Source organism: Trachymyrmex septentrionalis, unplaced genomic scaffold (genome assembly GCF_001594115.1).
Source record: "Trachymyrmex septentrionalis isolate Tsep2-gDNA-1 unplaced genomic scaffold, Tsep1.0 scaffold16, whole genome shotgun sequence".
NCBI classification, from domain to species: domain Eukaryota; kingdom Metazoa; phylum Arthropoda; class Insecta; order Hymenoptera; family Formicidae; genus Trachymyrmex; species Trachymyrmex septentrionalis.
This window is the reverse complement of record NW_017304758.1, coordinates 4,389,693-4,408,248: the sequence shown is the minus strand read 5'-3', so window position 1 is coordinate 4,408,248 and position 18,556 is coordinate 4,389,693. Positions and strand designations below refer to the sequence as shown.

Below are 18,556 nucleotides of genomic sequence, written 5' to 3'. Positions count from 1 at the left end.
TTTTTTAATTTCTTTTTTTTTTTTTTTTTTTTTTTTTTTTTTTTTTTCGTACGAAGCGGAACAGCAATTTTGCTAGTCACAAATCTCGAGTGCGAGTGTCTGTGTAGACAGAAAACCAAATTTCCGTTTCCTATACAGAAGTTTAGAATTGAGAATAAAAAAAGAATATTACACTCGGGACAGGAGTTACACTCCTGTGGATTTGCTCCCATTTTGTGAGTTGTTTCATTTATTAATCGCTGTTCTGCTTTCTCACAATAAAGCGAAACAGTAATTTGCTAGTTACAAATGTGCGAATGTCCGCATGGGCGGGAAACAAACGATTGTTGGCTTCGTAGAAGTCAACATAAGATATATTAGTCGGGCTGGTAACGAAAAATAAATGTTCACGAATTAAGTGTCTACCCCATACCAGGTCATATCTATTTAATCATGCAAGATACTAAATGAAACCACACGGAGCCGTTCCCTTGGATGGAATTAATTATTACCCGCCGTAAACGCACAATGCGATCAATTATTTCCGTATAAAATTGCAACTTCGAGCCTATCCAAGTATTTTCCTACTTCTCAATATCAAAGGGAAATATCTAATATCACGTTTCGAAATTTCCTGGAGGCAATTTAAATAGCGTCCATTTAAAATCGATTAAAATTCCAAGTGAAATTCTTCGCAATAAATTCTTTACAGTGTTTTAAGATTCTTATTAGCATCATTATTAGATTAAAGATCAATTTAATTAGCGATATTATTTCAGCTTCAGTTTTTGTGATTGCGTTTCATGTCCGACAGTATAATCGGTGTAAGTAGTTTATATAACTGAAAGATATTTAAAATTTACATAAAAGGAACATTGTTAAATACTAAAATCCAGCTCGACCGTATTTGGCACTTTTTCCTTATTTGTACATTTTTCTATCAGCAGTAAAAGCACAAGTGTTCTCAATGAGAAAATTAACACCGATATCGATATTTCATCCGCGACACATCACTCAGATTCGTACGTGTCGCATCACGCGAAACTGACAGCAATAAATTAGCGAATCGTCTACGTTATCATTTTACTGTAGAATAATCGAACGCGAAGTCATAACGAACAAATATGCGTCCCGATATAGCATATGCTGTATATTTGCAACAGACATTGTACACACGCACGCTCACAGACACGCACATTCCTATATCGCGCACCGATGTGTGATATGCGTTTATCAACCGGATATTCATTCTCGTTTTTCAACGCTTCCTCTCCTATATTGCGCTTTCGCGCGATACCAGCCGGCGCGTTTCGCCATTTCAAGAATCGATCGCGATCGAAAGCCTCGTTCCGTCGGCGAACGGTGAGAATGCGTTTCCTCTGTACCTCGCGATTATTTCAGCACCGCCGAATAACAAATTTACGTTGCGTTTGCGGCTACGTACGTTCAACAATTTTTATCAATGTCGTCGAGACACAAAAAAAAATACGTTTCCCGAATTTTAAATCTACAGTTTAAAAGGCTAATCCATTAAACGTGTCACAAGTAACAATTGCCGCTACTGCTGCAATCATTTAAAACTTAGAGAGCCTTAAGATAAATTTCAAGAACCCCCCGCCGATGCAACCGATAAGGTGTGGCAGCGATCGATCCGCTCCTCCCACGTGATCGCGGAGATATTTGACAAACAATCACAAGCGATTACCACCAATCGTTGTGCACGCGCACAACTATTGATCACTGATATCCGGAGACCACCACTGATCGTCTCCAATATTTTGTTGGACCCGGCTCGCCGAATCACTGTCACATTTCCACGACTCTCGCGGTATCGCGAACGGATACTATCGCGGATTCGGAATATCGCGTCGTCCCCCGATGATCATCGAGATCAACCGACTGACCGGTGTTGGCTGTCAGTTATTGTCCGCGGTTGCCTTCGAACTGACACGCGGATCGCAGCCACACGAAGAAAGGCGCGGGAGACTGGCTCGCCGTGGGACATCGTAGGCGGTCGGAGTAGGGGCACCAGAGTGGGCACCGCGAGAAGAAAAGTACAACCCGGTGAACGTGACGGTGTCCCGTCTGTACAGGCATTCAGCGTGTTAGCGACGCTCTCCTGTATCTTAATTGCACGGGGTAATAAAATGATCTCGTCTCCTTTAACGAGATTTCATCGGGAAAGAATCGTAGAACGGTTGCAGATCAGCTGCAGTTTGTGCAACAAATTGTGACAAGTCAGCACAATTTGACTGAAGGACTTGAAATATCAATGACTACGTTATGTGCTATCTCGTACCGTTTTGCGTACGTGTTTCGCGCTACTTTCTATCTGTTTCAGAATAACTGTACTGCGACAGTCGATTTAAAGGAGCGAGAGAGAGAGAGAGAGAGAGAGAGAGGGGCGAATTTTGATTATACATATAACAGGTGGTTCAGAGTAACGAGAGATAGCGCTGCCGCAGGAAAAGACAATAGCTTATATTGTATTTCACGATGCGAACATTGAAATAATAAAGTCTCTTCGTTTTCAATACTTCGCACGCCGATTAATTGCCGATATCGAAGTGATATAAATAGATTATAACGCATGTTTTCATGTATATTCTCGTAAAAGACGATTATAAAAATAACGTTTGAGAATCTAAAATCAAATCTATGACGTATGTGTTGTTTTATAACGTTTTTTTTTTTTCTACATTGTTTTATACTACTTTCTATTTTAAAACAACCGTACGAGACAGCCAATCGAGACTAAGGGAGAGAGAGAAAAGTTCACGGGTTCAGAATAATGAGAAATAATGTTGCTGTAAAGACAATAGCTTACCTATATTCCGCGTTTCGAAAATTAAACTAATTAATTCTCTCTCTATTTTTAATATCTTAATTATCTCGCCTTAACTGTTGATTCCTGAAATCGGTAAATTGCAGCGTAGAACATTCTCGAAAAGTGATTATGAAAACTCTGATTTTTAGAGTTAGTCTGTTAATTAATGAGAGAATCCGACGATTCATTCGGGCTGCAGTTATCGATTGTCCGCGACCGCGAAATGTAATAAATATTAATTTACTCACTTTCTCTTCGGCGCGGGCACGCATTATTTTTCATTGTTCCTCGCAATCGTAATACGCGGCTTGTTACCGCGGCATCATATCGCGGCGGTAATTATTACGTGTGATGTACATGGATCGCGGAAAGAAAGTAGTCGGCAAAATTACAGCACGATGCGCGTATATACACAGGCCAAACTCCAGTCAGTGTATTTTAAGCAGTAGCAAAAGCAATACGTACGTGCGAGCATCGGTGGTGACGCGTAAGAGGCGGTAGAGAAAATTTTAGCGCGCCAGAGAAAGACGTTCATCGCGGGAAGATTGCGAAATATATTGCAATATATACGCCAAATGGAATTATATGCTCTCGGACGTGACAATTATAGAGCACCGTAATCATGCGAATCCACATACTTTCCTTTAATTTGTACGGTCTATCCCTTCACTTTCTATCCTCCGCCAGCAGCTCAAACGCGGTGGTGTAATGCCGTTTAATAACCGGAGCAACGCGGAGCAGCCATTTCTCATTTATATGTAATTACGGCAAATTTAACGTAATTACGTCCTTTCGACGCGGTAGTCCTTATCAAAAGAAAATTTAATTCTCGCCGGTAATATGTGAAACGTAGAAGTCGAATAAACTGCCGACATTATTAATAGTTCAACGCACATCTTTTTCTTTGTAATTTACGGACTCGTTAAAATTTCATTCGGTGTAATGAGAGAGCTCAGAAAACATATAAATTATAATCAGTCATTATTATCAGTTAATAAATTATATACGCGTTTTATCTCTAGCTTTTTTTTTATCTCGCTTCATTCGAAAATAATTGTATTGGATTATATACGAGCCTTCTTCGCGGTAAAGAGTCATAACGCAGATAGATATCGTTTTTCGTTTTGTTAGCTAATTCATCATAATGTTATCATAATTTTTTAATTCTCAATCACCAATTGAAGAAATATGACGATAATTGCTGAGTTTTACGAACTCGTACTTTGGACTATCCGTTTCCTTTTTTCGGCCTGCGATTGCAGCAGTTAAAGGGATGCAGAAGCTCAAGCTGCCAGAAGTGGAACGAAATCAGCTAGCGTAGATTAAAGAGCAGCGGGCTTCGTAAGCCACAACAGGAAGTCACGTCAATGGTGACGTCTGTCTCATTGTTCAGATATCATGCCTGAGTAACGTTCAGGGACACACAGACTACAGTCAGACGCGTTTATTTCGATATCGCCCATCATTTCGATTTGCCGATCAGTTCTCTAACAATAAACGCGAGCAATGCCTGATCGCTCCAGATTACTTTTTTGTACACGCCGACAAGTTTGACAAATACTCTTAAAACGCTGATGTTCTTTCGCTATGATTCGCTAAATCATTCAGAGTGGATCGTCGATAACGCGTATTTATTAAGTTCATCGATGTGTAAGAAAAAAAATTAATTTAAATATTTGAAAAAAATTAAAAGAACTTGTAACAAATTAAAGCAACATTGTGTCTAATGAGCAACAGGTGTGTAACGGAGAGCAGCAACCCCCCAATATGAGCGAAAATATAATATTACAACATTTAACGCACAGCCGACGCGGAAAGATGATAATTCATGATATATACCTGTATCGATATTTCATAATTAATCCACTCGCGGAAATTAAAGAACACATATCACTTTAAATTAAACTAACGAATATGTATTATCATACGTTCGCGTCTTTTTAATTGGTTATTTATTGACAGCTGAATGTCTCGGAATGAATAAATATGTGACAATGTGAACTGACGGTATGGTTACTATTGGTATCGTCCATTTGCAAAAAGGTGCAAAAATGGGATTTTCTCGTCGAGAGATACACTAACATCGGCGATCCTTTACAAGACTCTAGGATTTATTGTCTCGATGTATTATTAATGGGAAATACTATCGTCCCGTCGGAGGAGCTTTTAGCGCGCTCGTTGAAGATAAATATGGATGAAGATCCGCTTGTGATCGATCGGCGTGCTCTTTCGCGCGGCAAGTCGGAAACGTCTTGAAGTTTGCGACTCGCGGCTAAGAACCGATGATTTGTGTCTGTGAGACGAGTTAACATCGGCAATTTTGCACGGGAGACGTTGGTATACGTTGGTGTATATGTACGTGTCTCGTGAAATAAGAGCCGTCTCAGCACTTCCATTCGCAATACGATGTCGAATCGCGTTTGTTCCCTTCCTCCAGGTAGAAGTTATCGATTTCATGGCGCCGAACCGCGTGATTTCTTAGCGACCGCTAAAGAAAAATCTTTGAATTTATTATTGTTTCATACGTGTGCGTATGTATATTTTAATGGATGTAAAAGTCTTTCTAATTGGCGAAAGTTCTGGGAAATATTCTCCAAGTGAATATTTAATATCCCTTGGAGTTACCTAATTTAATAATATGCAATTGTAATGTAATTGTAATATAACATGAAATATTATTCGAAAAAAGAAAATTTGTAGTCAAACCTATATTAATCGAGTGATAAAAAAAATTGATCGATATTTCGATATCGTTCCGTAACTTTTAACAACAGTTCGGTATTGTTGCGGTTTTCTTATTATGTATTATATAATATTTGCGCAACGATACCGACATTGTAGTTAAGAATTACAGAATCGGAGTACTGGATATGATCTCGATCTCGGTTGCAACATTCTTTAGATGTACGTATATATATCTTTTTGACACGTCTGTATAGCAATCGGCTGTGACCCATTTCAAACCGATTTTGTATCTGGAAGTCTCAGCGTTTCCACGGTGCCAGACGTTCGATTTGCTATCAATAGAAACCTTTCGATGTACGAGCGTGACATCGATTAATGTTCTTACACGTTAGTTAGGTTTTACGCGTGTCCAGAGTAGAGCACATGATATTTCGTCTGTCGCAATAATACATATCGGTTCGTAGTCCGATGAATCGCGAGTATAGCGAAAGAGAAATTCTAATCTCTTTAAACGCGTAACGATTGGAAAATCACACATTGTTAAATATCTTAAAAGATCAAATTTATTAGATGTGGTTAAAAAACGACCATTAATTTAATTAAACAACGTCTAATAAAATTACTTTTACTCTTTCAACAATTAAACTAATTTAATTAAAAATTTTGATCAATTTTTTTCCATGCATTTCTTAAGTTAAATTTCTTAAATTGTTCAACTCCGTTGTTTTGATTAAATTAATGACATATATAATATTATCAAGTGGAAACGGTATAGAGCAATATTAATACAGAAATGATTAAAAATAATTCAAACTGAGTAGAATTTAACATAAAAAATGTAAGTGAAAATTTAAATGCGAAACATGTACAATTATTACATGTAAGATATCGATACGAATATTAATGCAAATAATTTGTATCACGTATTACGAACATGTAACATAATTATAATGAAGAGAAGCAAACGGCGAACTACTTTTAGAACGCAGTTCGAATTGCGAGTCGTTAGTGCGACCATCCTTGTAACATGGACGGTTTAAAAAAGAAAGAGCGGTTAAAAGCGCGGCACGTTTCTGAATAATACACAGATCGGGAGCGAGAAATACGATCGCGCGAGGAGCCATTGCGAGAGACTCGTGGATATATTCTCGTTAGAATAAAGTGCTGCAACTGCAGGACCGAAATTTAAATGGCGATGCGCCGCGGCTCGGTTTAAATTTTGGTCGACTTATACGACAAAAACGGCTTTATTGCGGCGTATCAGGAATATATATATATATGTAGGGGCACGGAGAGTTCACTTTCGTGCACCTGGGCCCGCGACACTCAGGATACATCGCGGCTTTCCCGGTCTGAGTTATGGAGCGGAACAAAATTTCGCGTAGGTAGGCGGAAGGTTCAGTTTATCGCGAACGCGAGATAGACGAAGTTTCACGATAGACGAGCACGAGGCGTGATGATTCACGCCGCGTGTGTCATCCGGTTATAAAATTTTAATGATGTCGTCGTCGGCGTGCGCGATGAATCCTGATGAATCTCACGAGTCGGAACATAGACCTTGTCTCGGGAATAAATTGTGCGCTATCTTCCGTAGAGTGTGCAGCACGCACAGTGTTTTACGTTGGAGTAAACCTCTTCTCCTTCTCCCATCATCCGTATCTGAATAGTGTATCAAATGCGTGATAAGTAAAAATGAGAGGGAAAGAGCAAGAAGATATTGCGACAGAAAGATATTGGTTTAGAAAGAGATAGAGGAAACTCGCCGTCCCCTCACGTCCTCTCTCTCTCTCTCTCTCTCTCTCTCTCTCTCTCTCTCATTTTTGCCGACCGATTTTACACACGGATGTCCATGCTTCGTGTCTCTGGTGTAATCACCAGGCGACAACTCACTTCGCTGTTCGCGGCTGTATACCGGAGCGGCATCTCAGCGCCGTGCCGGAAGAAGACAATCAAGCGACAGCTGCGACACGAGCGCGGCTGCTGGCGCGCTGGCTGATGACGAGCCGCGCTCGTGCGTTCGAGCGCGCTCATTTTGCAATACGCTAGAGCTAAAATATCGTTGCGCAACCACCAGCCATGGCTGCACAATGGCGCGAGGTGTACTGTCGAGTGAAAGGCGACGAGATGTATCGGCCAGCACGAACACGGCCGACACGCGAGCGATCTCGCGCAGCGAGTACGCGCAGCGAGTACGCGCGAGGAGCAGCGCGGAGAAAAAGAAAGATTCCTTCGCATCTGGCGGAACGAAATACCGATTAAAGCGGAACCCGCCGCGCGCCACCGCGCGAAATGACATAACCGGTCTTGCGGTACGGTCTTCTCTCTCTCTCTCTCTCTCTCTCGTCTCACCGATCAATATTTCCCGCTTTTGCGAAAAGCAACTTTCTTATATAAGTGCACTGTCGTGTATACCGAGGGAAAAGATTCCGGCTGAATAAGCGCGTTAAGCCTATCGAAATTCTATTATACATTGAGGATAGGTTAAGGCAGCCAATCTTTTCTTTCAGTGTTTTCTTTCACCGGCAATTTATCAATCGTCTCGCGCACACTTTGTAAGACCGATACACTTATTCGAGTGTCTTTCGTCCGGATCAAGAGACATTGTAATCAAACGTTGTCACATCGACATTATCATTAACGTTGTAGATAGACAAAAAAATGTAGGACAGTTTCGCGTGTATTTCTATATTGATGTGATACTAATCTCGCTGACTTTTCTTCAAATAATCATTTAAAGAAAAAACAAAAATTATCATTTAATTACGTCAATACTCTATTCAATCCATTTTTGCCCTGGTCACACGAAATCTTTCACGATTCGATGCAGACACGACGGAGATTCGATCGTTTCGTCAGCTGATCATCTGCGTGCCGGTCTAGAGCATTTTCCATGACAATTCGTCGTTACGTAAAGTCCGACGACTATTGTCTTCGGCGGTAACGGTAATAAATCGTCTTTCAACTTCACGCACGCACGCTCTATTTTGCGCTCCTGTGCCATTATCTTATTTTGCATCTACTTTATGTGTTATACAATACGCGGTTCGGACAATGCGTTGACTATAAGCCGACAAATCGAGATTACGCAAATATCATATTTGTCTCTACTTTCAAGAAACCGGCAAGTCCCGAAACACAATGGGATTAGTAAGCTTTAAGCCGTAAAATATTAGTCAGTCGCAGTTGAATGTGAAGAGAATAATCGATTATGACTGGTTGACTTACTATTGTGTTTCAAGACTAAGAGGATTTCGAGCGTAGTTAATACGTCAACTCACTTTCCTTAAGGATCTAGAAAAGAATTTACGAAAATCCATAATTAATTAGATCGTAAATATATGTAGCAAAACAATCGTACAACGTCGGAAGATAATACAGCCTTTAAAAAACTGTAAGACGTAAAATCTGGCACAGCGTTGAAGTGCAGAAATTTGTTTATAGACAATCCTTTGGCGGTCGAATATTCACTTTTACAACGCAGTCTTAATATAGATCGACGATAACGCGGCCATTGCTCGGCTTTTATATATGCTTCGATACATACGCTCTATCGCGCTTAACGGGTCGATACGACCTCCCGTAAATGTGTACGTGTCATTATCCTAAGAATTTACATCGCCTCACGTTATTAAATCTCTTTTCCCCAAAGACAAGTCATGAAGATAAAAAAAAAGGGGAGAAAAAATTAACTCTAGAAATTATCTAAATGTGGAAAAAATACAGCATGGATATAAAATACAGCATAATCTAGCATGGAATTTTTACAATGGGAGAAAAAAACTGGTTGCAATTATCATAATTTATAGTCATTTACAGTATTTAACTATACTTCATTTTTCAACTGTACATTTATAGTTTTAATCATGCAAATATAGTCAATGTTGTGTTAGTAATAATAGTCGTACACACTGCTTGAAAATCCTTAGTTTGTTCTCAAACATACTTTAAGTTATTATTACGACATAAGTGATAAATAAATTTCAGAAAATAGGTTATATTCATTATAATTACGATTGCATTTTTACTGAATAAAAAATGTTTATTTTATTTACCATTTATATATTCCGACATTTTATTGTATTAAAATATTTAAGATGATCATAATTTCGTACAATTTCTTCATGTTTAAAAAAAAAAACTATCGTTAGTTATTAATACTAATATAAGAGTAACAATAACCATAAAATTCTAACCATAATTATTTTATCATACAGTTAACAGTCATACGTATCAAACACTTTCCTCTCAGTGTATGTAAGAAAAATTCACATTATCGCAATAAAAGAACAATTCCTAAGCAGAGACGTAATAAAAGGGGTCCTGACCGAAAAATTTGCAAGTTTTACGACACGTCGCGACAATCGCACCATCATCTCGGCGCCAGAGATTCAAATGCCATGGTGGTACACCCCACCGACTGACAGCAGCAGCAGCAGCCGGGCTGAAAGTGGTTGGCATTAAAGAGCATGGCAGTCGTTCCTTTCAAATGCCGCCTCGACATTTGACGAGGTCAAGACGGTGCGATGCGTGCACTCGCGCGATTTTCCGCGAGCAGGCACCCACGTTCGATACGATACGTTCAAGCAACGCGAGTAATTCTAGTATATACTTTCACAGCGGTATACATGACGAACAACGCGAGTGACAGATAACACGCGTTGCGCGAATTACGGTCGTTGCAGAAACCCGAGTATAGACTTGCCACTCCGATTGCAGGGGATTGAACGTTACCGTAACGGCACCGTCAGAGGTTTGCGATTACTCGTTCTTCGAGTACGCTGCAAATGCGAGCGATGAATCGCGTACTTGCTCACCGTAACGAGCGAATAATTGCGGAAACAACGGATTTATATCGCGCGCGGGCCCAAAAGTTTCTACTAGCTGGAAACAATTTCTGACTGAAAATAAACGAATCGGACAGATTCTCATCTCATATCTCAATCCGAGAGAATTCCGATTAATTTAACTAAAATAGATTCAATCAGAAAATTCTCGATATTTTCAAACTAGAATTCCAATTAATACGAGCAAACTTTCCCCCCTCCCCCCATGTATAATAAAATTCTAGAACGAATTTTTTTGGAAGTTTACGAGAGAAAGTTAATCCGGGTGTATCTCACCTTACAAGAAGTATACTCGTATGCCATCTTTTTTCCATGAGCATCAACCTGGAGTTGCTAACCGACATTTTTATGGAGACACGGCTCAATCTCCGTAATAAATATTTCCTCGCCAGTACGTATCATGATTTATGGGACATGCCACACATCGACAATTTCAAAAAGCAAGATTTACATCTCGGCTTACCCGTGGCAAGCCTTTTGAAATGGCGGAGGCTGCAGCTTCCCATGACGCTCGACTGTCTGACAAATAAAACATGAAGCTGACACAAACGTCAGTAAATACTTAATGACACTCGGTCTCGAGCGACGGAATACCGATAGACAGCGGGGGTTTATTCGGGGCATCGGAAGCTTGCCAATTCCGCCATTGCTTGCCAAACCTTCGACGGCGTATTTCCTGAAGATCCTTGAACGGAAATGGCGGCGAAGATGCCAAGATAGGACGAGTAGGTGAGATATTACATTTTTCGAGGTCGTAGCAAAACGGAGAGGCTGCTACGATACACACGTCTCCGCGTATGTATGTATGGAAAGATGAGAAGCTGAATGCGCACTGACGTGAAAGTGTCAAGTATGGCGGGCGGCTTCGACGCCGCAAAGAGTTCTGTTCTCGTTGGACCTGAAGGTCTTTCCTCGAACAATAACGCTGGAGCGGTGGCACATTTTTATAAAACTCGGTCACTTATCGTCTACTCGAAGAAACACCTAAATATATGTATATCGCACGACAATGTACGTTACAATATATGTTACATAGCGATGCAAACTCGAATGCATCCCGTATAATTAAATATACAGTACATCTTGTTATTTCTTTTATAAAATTTTACACTGCTTGGACACTTGCGCCAGTTATTTCTCGATATTGCAAACGAGATAAAATTTGCTAGCGATATATTTGCGAATAAAATGAAAAGTACGATTAATTTTTCTGGACAGCCGTTCTTTCATCTTGGAGAGAACTTCTGGAACCCTCGCGGTGATACATCACCGTAGTACACCGCATTTACATGCATTCATGATGATATTTTTTACGTTATCTCTCTCTCTCGCGCGCGCGCGATATCCTTCATCGATCATAAATATTCCGCGGTGGTCGTAATTCTGGATTTATCTATCTATGCGTTCTATCCATCCGTTTGTCTAGTTGAGTGCGCGTCACGCCGCGGCAAAACGTTTCGGACAACCAGCGAAGAAAAGCGGAAAACCGAACGGTCCATTTCGCCGAGAAGATTGACACGTTGAAAATTGCTGCTTAGTAAAACCTCGAGAGGCGAGAGTTACCACGAGAAATGGAGCGTCGCGATGTCGAGGCCGCCAGAGGCGAAATGCATGGAATGAATATCGACCTTAACGCGCCAAAAAGAAGAGAATAAAAACGTTGGATCAAAACAATCGTGTAATCCAAGCGCATCGATGTCGAATATTATTGCATTACATAAATTGTACGAATCGAATGATTTTTGTGAATAGAACTTGTAATAAAATAAATAACAATAAATAAATGGCAAGGTAAGAGTCAACGCATTTCTTTAAAAAAGTCGTACAATTAAAAGAACGAGATACAAATACAGGAAAGTCAAATAGAAGAAAAAGTATGATAAAAAAGAAAAAAAATAATGAAAATAAAATTTTAAAAAAATTAAAAATTCAGTGTTACAAGTTTCGACTACCGGATTGAGCCTTTCAGACTCTTCAGACGTTAAACATATTGAAAAAAACAGAACTTGTAATATTATTAAGAATGTGTTAGTTTTTGTAAAAAGTAACTGGAACTGAAAATTTATATACTTCGCTTATATGAAAATAAATGTTAATTCATATGAAACAGATCTACTTAACGATACGATTTCACGATTAAAAGGAAGATTTTCTCATTTTATCTTAATTATTTTTTAAAAATATGTCTACTTCTTATCAAAATCATTTTTATTCAAGTTTTAAATCATCGCCAAGTTTTTTGTATTACTTTTAAATACAATATAGAATAATTTAAAAAAATTTTCCATTTTGTTAAAAAATACGTGTAACGCATCCTTAAGGAGAAACAGTCTTTCGAATACTTGTTATAAGTCATAAGTCTAAAGATCATTGCACTCCGGTAACCGCAGTAATTGGATAATGTAATTCGTTGAGAAATCAATGAACGATAGAAATAGTTCAATTTGGAGCTATGCACTATCCAAGACAATCGAATAATGCAACAATTCAAGAATGAAAATTAGATTCGGAAATTTCATCTCTTGAAAGTTATAACATTCAACATGGATCTATATTTCTGAAAACTTTGATCATTCGGAATGAAATTTCAGAGATAAGGGGTAAATGGTAAAATTAAAACTTCAATAGAAATCTGAAAATTTCAAATGTTAAATTCATTTGAAAATAATACGATCACAAAAGTTACAATTTGCTGTCCTCCTGTAAAGTATAGATAATTCTTTCTAGATAATGTATAATTATTTGAGTATAAAATAACGTAATTTTCGTCTATATTATCGTAACATACTCGCTGCTGATTGATTTTGGGAACTGCGAAAGCACAAAATAAGATATTTTTTCGTTGTTGCGAATCCGTGAAATATTCGAAATTTGATTAGCCATTGATTGTTCATAAACAGAAAACCCTCGGTCCAAGATCATGGCGGTTGTTCGTCATAAATTCCGGTTATCCAAATACTGTGCTTTCGAAGGCGGGAAAATTCGAATTTTACGATCAACCTGGGGCGGCGAGCCCCAGCAGTTCTCGTCGACATCAGGAAACTCGTAACCGGAAGGTACATCGCGCCGGTAAGGTCATTACATCGTTACCATTAGGTAGCCTCCCTCCTTCTCGCCGTAGGACCAGGGTGTAGTGCGGCTTCCTGCCGGTCAACGACGGGAAGTGCACGTAGGGTGCATTAATGGGAGGTAACGTAAGTGTTTAACGGTGTTACTCTTCGCGACGCTGAGACTAGCTAATTAACTGATGCACCAACTTCCTCAAAATGGAACTTCTACGTGAAAATGCGTAAAAAGTAAATTTTATCTTAGCTCTATTGAAAATTTTCTCTCCTTGACCTCCGTATTATGAAAACACGTTACCTTAATTCGAAATTCTTTCTTGCGGGAAAAAAAGTGGGGAAAAGAGGGGCTCTTGTAGGAAACAAATTTGAAAATGCTAAATGTGTGATTAAATTTTCCAGCTGGTTTTTTTTTATTCAAATTCCTTTAAAATAAATTTCGTCTGTGTCAAAAAAAAAAAAAATAAAAATAAATATAAATATAAAATATAAATTTGTATTTCGTAATATTACATTTACTCCTGACTTTTCAGTCAGCATTCTAACGAGGACTTTAAGTGCAGTTACAAGATAGCAGTTAAGGTGCCTTCGAGTGGGCTGACGATAGCAACGATAACAACTGGCGATAAAATAAAAAAGAAAAAAAGACTGCAATGTAACGAGATAATATTTTTGTTGTGTAACCGGCTGTGCACGAACAAAAAAGGTCGTACATTGCTCTCTCTCTTTTGTCGTGGAAATCCTAAATGAGTTTTCAACACGTTTGCCAAAAATTTCTGTCGACTCTCTCCGACGCCTTGATGTATCCAGTATTTCGCCTCTCTCTCTCTCTCTCTCTCTCTCTCTCTCTCTGCCTCCCTCTCCCTCTCCCTCTCTCTCGATCCAACGAGTATCCAAACTTCGCCCGACTATAGCGAAACACGTCCGAGCGAAAAGCTTCGTGTTCGGGCGATGATCGATTGTTCGATGTAACATCGAGTGTATACTATCCGAACGACAAACATATCGGCATGCTCCATTTTCAACGTGCCAATCTCCGGTTGCATATCCCTTCGATTTTAACAGTTTACTGAATCTAGTGCTGTCACGACGATTCCGCGCATAATTTCGCGATATAATGCAATAATAATAAAGGTATACGGCATAAAGTGTGCTGCAGTTGGTTCAGTTTGCATATAACGTAAATGCAAACAGTATATCTAGGTATAAGTGACTGCATATCGCAGGTGAGCGATTTTAATAAAATTTAAATGTAATTTTATATATTTTTGCAGCGTTAGCTACATCTGTTAGCTAGGACAGCAAATTTTCAATTTGTAATCGATATGATCACAGCAGACAAGAGTATTTGATTAAAAAAAAAAAAAAAAAAATCCGATAAAGTAATAAACAATGATAAATTCTTTTATTGCAGCAGCAAATACACTTTCGGCAAACCATAATAAGCTGTAACTTTGACAATTTTATTTTCCGTGAACATACGAGAATCTAAAAGATCTGCCTAAATCGACAATTTAAAAGTTAGATGAAACCGCAATATATCAGAATATAAAATTAGAAATATTGACGAGATCCCAAAATTAAGCTTTAAATCTTATCCATGTTATTTGATGTATGTTTCGGATACAAACGCATGTTTCCATTTTCATGTACACATGTCAGAAGACAGCCAAACGATGACTGCAATGTTAATGCGACAATACAGAGCAGTAATACAACGTATTCATAATATAGCAGTATAGAGAAAAGCATAACAATAAATAAAGGGCAAAGTAAGAGTCAAACGCATTTCTTTAAAAAAGTCACACAATTAAAAGAATAAATTACAAATAGAGAAAAGTAAAATTGAAAAAATATATACAATAAAATAAAAACTCAAGTTTAAATACAAATAAATTACAAGTTACGGCTAACGGATTGAGCCCTCACATTAATTTAGCGAAAAAAATCGCAGTAGAAAATTAATTGTCAGAAATGTTCGCATATTCACTATAATCGCAGTTCGGGTGAGTCTTGATGTAGAGCTCGATTGAATTACTATTGACATACGATTGAACAGGCAAATATGCAAACATTTCCGATAATTTTGTACTGTGATTTTTTTCGATAAGTTAATGTCTGAAGAGGGCTCAATCCGGTAGTCGAAACTTATAATTTATTTGTATTTAAACTGAGTTTTTATTTTATTATATATATTTGTTCAATTTTACTTTTCCCTGTTTGTAATTTATTCTTTTGATTGTGTGACTTTTTTAAAAAAATATGCTTGACTCTTACTTTGCCCTTTATTTATTGTTATTTATTTTGTATAGGAAGAGTCCTTCAATCTGTTAAATATAGAGAAAAGAATTCGTATATTTCATGGAGAAAGAGAAGGAGAGAGATTTGAGAGTCGGCTTGATACTATATAATAGAAAACGACGGAGGAAAATGCGACATAGGATGACATGACAGTATCGAAACTTCAGGATTTGTGTCTGTATAAAACCAACGGAAAAGATGGAGAAGCAATTATTTTATGACAGTCATGAAATAGTTGCCATGACCCGCGTCGTTCCCTGTTTTATTATCTAGACAGAGCAAAGTATCGTGTCACGAGTTAAACTTGATATTCTTATCTCTCGTTATTCAATATGCAAGTGTCTATTCGAGTTTTTACTCTATTTAATTAACGCGTTGTGTAATGTAAATGTTATGTAAATATAATAAAATCTGTAATTGTGTCGAGATAATACGAACAAAAGTCGAGCCAAAACCTTGTCAAGTACTCGACAAGCGACAGCGCGTAATTAAAAGCATGGAAGATAATGTGCCGTATACGAACTAATTCGCGAGCTAATTACGTAAATAGCGAACGAGCTCAAAGTCATTCTCGAAATAGTCGGCTGGCTGCTGCTCTCCCACTGCCGCTGCCGGTAATCATCTTCCATCCCGGAAATGGCGATCAATGCCGTAATGACGTCGACGGCGTTTTTCCCATCGGCGCGCTAACTATTTGCAAAAGCGGCATGGCCGGCCAATTTGTCGAGCATTAATGATGGCGACCGACAGCGCGTTAAGCGAACACCCGTTTATAATCGCGCTGATTACAGCCGGGTCCATTGATTGTTCGAGCATAACCTTGGCAACGGGCGGGCGAGATGCGGCCGCTCGGGGTTGCCCCCCCCCCCTTTGGGGTAACATCATCCCTCGGGTAAGCATCGGCGAGAGAGTGAATTTTCGGGCCGATGGATTCGTCTCGCTTCGCCGATGCGTTAATGGAACGCATCAACGTTTTGCAAACACGCTCCGAATCTTCCTCGACGCCCGTCATTCGGCACAAAATCGTTAATACAAACGCGGGAATGAATAATTTTGCATTATAATTGGAACGTGGCCAATTCGAATGAAAAAGAAATTGCAGGTGTAAAGAATCGAGTAGCCCGTACAGCACGTATATATTCATAAAGATTTAGTGAGAGAGTGAAGATTTCTGAATCTCTGAATATTTATTACGAAGGAAATATATTGATATCCAGTGACTATTCGTACATCCGCCATAAGCTGGGAATAATAGTTTATTGATCCTTCGTAATAGAATCGTCATATTGAAAAGGGCAATCGAGGTCCCTTCTTTCTTTGCGTCTTAACCGATTGGTTTTTATTGTTGTGCAATCGACACTTCTCTCTGTCCTTTTATATAGGATATTAAAGGGTACGATTTTATAATCACAGCTGACATTTTTAATCATAGCCATTCTTTGTTGAACTGATAAATTGAGCTCAGTGAAATATGAAATTTTTCAGTAAACAATTTTTGTGTAATATTGTTTTGATAAGTTATACAAATTCATATTTTTATATGCTCGGAATATAACTTATTGTTAGCAACAAACACACCTGGCGCGTGGCTTATAGCCCTTTTAATTTTTATATTATTTTAATTAATTGAGCCTTTAATCCATTCTTATTTCATATCAAAATTCAATTTTTACATAAAAAAATATCAGAGGAAATCTAACAAGACTATCTTTGAAGTTAGACGCTCTGAAGTTTTTATCTTCAAGGCAGAATAACTGGTTAAGTCCGTAAATCATATTTTTTAATGTAGAATCGCGAAGCTTCCGGTTTTTCTATGTTCATCAAATATTCCTCGCACTGTTTGATATAATGTATATTACACATACGGGATCTAACTGAATGTCCGAAGAGATCGAAGCCCTTTGCGAAGTTATTTCAAGCAGACAAGAGCCAGGGAAGTCGCACAAAGCGAAGTCTCGCCGTGCTTCGAAATCGAATTACGCAGCGGTTGAGAAACGACGGAGAGAGTGAAGGGCGAAAGATAGGTAGGAAGATACAATGAAACAACAAGGGAATCGGCCGACGGGGGTTGAAGAGGCCCCTCTCTCTCTCTCTCTCTCTCTCTCTCTTTGAGTAAAAACGAGTTATACTCCACTTCACCTTGATATATTTAACTGCCTTTGTCTTTTATCATATAGCAGTGCTTTCACCCCTCGAACGCGTTTAAGGCCCGGTGAAACGTGAGAACCTTGTTTTTTTTTTTTTTTTTGCCAAAGTTTATTTAGCCACTTACACTCAATCTTCCGAAGAGAGATCAAATAATTCAACAAAATCACATTACGATTGCATCGCAATAATAATGGAAATAATAATCTAAGTTATTTTAGCTGCGAGAAAAGTATATCGTATTCGACTATAATTATATGGTAAAATAATTATGGTTAGAAGCATTTTTATAGTTATTATTGCTATATTAGTAACAATAATCCTGTATAGTTACATTTTATAGTATAATTTGCTACATGCAAATATGATTCATGTATAAGATAACCATATAATTAGTTGAATGAATATATATTATGTATTCATTATAAATTATAAATTTATGGTTGTCCCAAAAAATGACTATAAATTATAGTTAAATTATGGTTATTCCAACCATTTTATTCTCTCAGTAGTTGTAATAATGAGAGATTGTAATAACACAGACAGGAAAATCAACTGCCTGTTTTTTAATAATTTTTATATATTTTCATATACTAATATTTTATCGCAAATTTTATAAAATTTGTCCCAGATTGTCGCGTCACACGATTCAAAATTTTCCATGAAGGAAATTAAATATTCGAGTAACCCAGACAACGTCTCACCGACTGATC

The 18,556-nt window shown here is 38.3% G+C and overlaps 1 protein-coding gene across 2 annotated transcripts in view; it reads right to left on the bottom strand.

Annotated features, from left to right (window-relative positions):
• Positions 1-18,556, bottom strand: part of LOC108746075 (serine/threonine-protein kinase 24-like) — a 79,356-nt gene that overhangs the window by 43,797 nt on the left and 17,003 nt on the right. The window contains exon 1 of one of the 2 annotated variants that reach the window (XM_018482597.1): positions 1,685-1,916. The exons of the other annotated variant lie outside the window; for it this stretch is intronic. The gene's annotated coding sequence lies outside the window, so the exon portion shown is untranslated. Of the gene's footprint in view, positions 1-1,684; positions 1,917-18,556 lie in introns of those variants that run through there. 2 annotated transcript variants of the gene reach the window in all.